This window comes from Branchiostoma floridae, chromosome 2, assembly GCF_000003815.2.
Source record: "Branchiostoma floridae strain S238N-H82 chromosome 2, Bfl_VNyyK, whole genome shotgun sequence".
Classification (NCBI taxonomy): Eukaryota; Metazoa; Chordata; class Leptocardii; order Amphioxiformes; family Branchiostomatidae; genus Branchiostoma; species Branchiostoma floridae.
This window is the reverse complement of record NC_049980.1, coordinates 34,263,480-34,266,302: the sequence shown is the minus strand read 5'-3', so window position 1 is coordinate 34,266,302 and position 2,823 is coordinate 34,263,480. Positions and strand designations below refer to the sequence as shown.

Here is a 2,823-nt window from a genome sequence, read left to right as displayed (position 1 = left end):
CTGAAAATTATTGCGCTTTCTGGTACAAAATGTTATGTTTATACCTCAGCAAATACAAATACAATACAATACAAAGTCAATTACAATAATCTTCTGTGTTTTTTAGCTATTCCGAAAGCGTTTGACGTATTCAAACTTTCTGTGCACAAGGTTTAATTCGAACAGGGGAGAACCTCTCACGGTTAGCTTATATGTGCTATTTTACGTTATATGAAATGTTGCGGATACCATGGTCAATATTGACCGAAGGATGCTATATATATAATTTATTTCGAACCGTCATTTACGCAAAGAAGGGAAGACCTCCCCCTTTAATATATTTGCCAAGACGTATATGAAATGTTGCGTATTTCATTTGAACATACGACATGTTTATTCTTTGAATACGCGCAGTTTAAGCGAACTAGGGGAGACCTCCCCCGTTTAGCTTATATGTTGCCAAAACGTATATGAAATGTTGCGTATTTCTTTTGAACATACGACATGTTTAATCTTTGAATCCGCGCAGTTTAAGCGAACTAGGGGAGACCTCCCCCGTTTAGCTTATATGCTGCCAAAACGTATATGAAATGTTGCGTATTTCTGTAAAACATACAACAAGTTTAATCTTTGAATCCTCGGGAGACCACCCCCGTTTAGCTTATATGTTGTCAAGACGTATATGAAATGTTGCGTATTTCTGTAAAACATACAACATGTTTAATCTTTGAATCCGCGCAGTTTAAGCGAACTAGGGGAGACCTCCCCCGTTTAGCTTATATGCTGCCAAAACGTATATGAAATGTTGCGTATTTCTGTTGAACATACGACATGTTTAATCTTTGAATCCGCGCAGTTTAAGCGAACTAGGGGAGACCTCCCCCGTTTAGCTTATATGTTGCCAAAACTTGACGTATATGAAATGTTGCGTATTTCTGTAAAACATACGACATGTTTAATCTTTGAATCCGCGCAGTTTAAGCGAACTGGGGGAGATCTCCCTTGTTTAGCTTATATGTTGCCAAGACGTATATGAAATGTTGCCTATTTCTGTTGAACATACGACATGTTTAATCTTTAAATCCGCGCAGTTTAAGCGAACTAGGGGAGACCTCCCCCGTTTAGCTTTTATGTTGTCAAGACGTATATGAAATGTTGCGTATTTCTGTAAAACACACAACATGTTTAATCTTTGAATCCGCGCAGTTTAAGCGAACTAGGGGAGACCTCCCCCGTTTAGCTTATATGCTGCCAAAACGTATATGAAATGTTGCGTATTTCTGTTGAACATACGACATGGTTAATCTTTGAATCCGCGCAGTTTAAGCGAACTAGGGGAGACCTCCCCCGTCTACCTTATATGTTGCCAAGACGTATATGAAATGTTGCGTATTTCTGTTGAACATACGACATGTTTAATCTTTGAATCCGCGTAGCTTAAGCAAACTTGGGGGCACTACCCCCGTTTTATCTATTGGCTAATACCGTCTCAAAGGTTTTATGAAACGTTGCCTTTTTCTGCTGAACATACGGCATGTTTGAAGCGCAGTTTCTGCGAACAGGAGGAGACCCTTTCCTTTTTATTTTATACCGCATATATGTTCTGAAATTCCAGGGTCTAAATCAGGGTGAGGCCGCCTGTTTTCTTTGTGGCAAGTTGACACTCGAGCTAAGAGACGGTAGAAATTCCGACTACTGCTATGAATATCTCCGCGACTCAACCTCTGCTTGAAGAATAAGGATGTAGTAGGTATAGCGTTCTGTGCAGTGAGTTGTGTTTTCTCTATAAAACGGCAAGCAGTTCTTACTACAGGTAAATGTACGAAATATGTTTATTTCTTTATCTACAAGCAAGCGTCGAGAAAGAACAGTTTGTGCACACAGGCGGTGTCTTCTCGTGTTGCTCGTGTTTGTTTGGGTTAATTATGGTGATATGCGTGGGCAGGCAAGATGTAAATTTATTCAGCGTTATTTCGTACTCGCCATGGGGCGCACGCCTCCGTCCGTCCAAGGAGGTTGAACTTCCTTGGTCCGTCTGTGGCAAAGCTGTGTCATGTGATAGGATGTATCCAATGGCAGAAAAGAGTGGGGGGTTCAAATTTACGGGCCATACGTACGACAAGGAGCGGTTATTTTCCAGGCGTTCATTTTTTAAGAGAAGTATTGAAGAAAGTTTGGGCCTGTTCTAGCCCGCAAGTTGTGGCCGCGACACCGCTTTTACCGCCTAGGACCCCCGGTGACGGAATTTGACTCAAAGATACGAGGTGGCTATCATTCTGTACAAGCTGTTGTTGCTGGAAATCGACACAGAATGGAAATCACGGCCCTTGTACCATCCGGATTAATAGAAGCCGACACTGCAAGCTGAACATGTTTCGCGTTCACAGAATCCAGGACCATCCAACAGCACGAGTCATATCGGCCACTACTCTAGATCTTACCGGATTCTTATTCCTGTGGTGACCAGATGGAACTGTACATGTGTGTTCTTTTTAACTTACGCCGAGACGCTTCACCCGACACTGGAAATGGGACTGTGGACTGCTGCACGGAATTGCGCAACCGTTGTGATTGTTTCAACTGCCGACTACATCAGAATGAAAGGCCACAAATACCTAGTAGGCTGTAGGTTTTTTTTTACTTTTCCATGTAATATTTTCTCGTAATTCAATAAAATTTCAAAGTTTCATCCATTGTATTTTCTTGCTTTGAAATGTGCTAATGATTATTCTCCTAAAATGGCACTTATCCACACGTTATAATCAACTTAATGCACACGTATATGAGATGTACAGAGGGAACTTTAAACATGCCTTAAGGGTGTTTTAGTACGTATTTATGACA

The 2,823-nt window shown here is 41.2% G+C and overlaps 1 protein-coding gene across 1 annotated transcript in view; it reads right to left on the bottom strand.

Moving 5' to 3' along the window:
• Positions 1 to 2,823, bottom strand: part of LOC118409454 (very long-chain acyl-CoA synthetase-like) — a 13,845-nt gene that overhangs the window by 2,438 nt on the left and 8,584 nt on the right. The gene's annotated exons all lie outside the window — the stretch shown is intronic.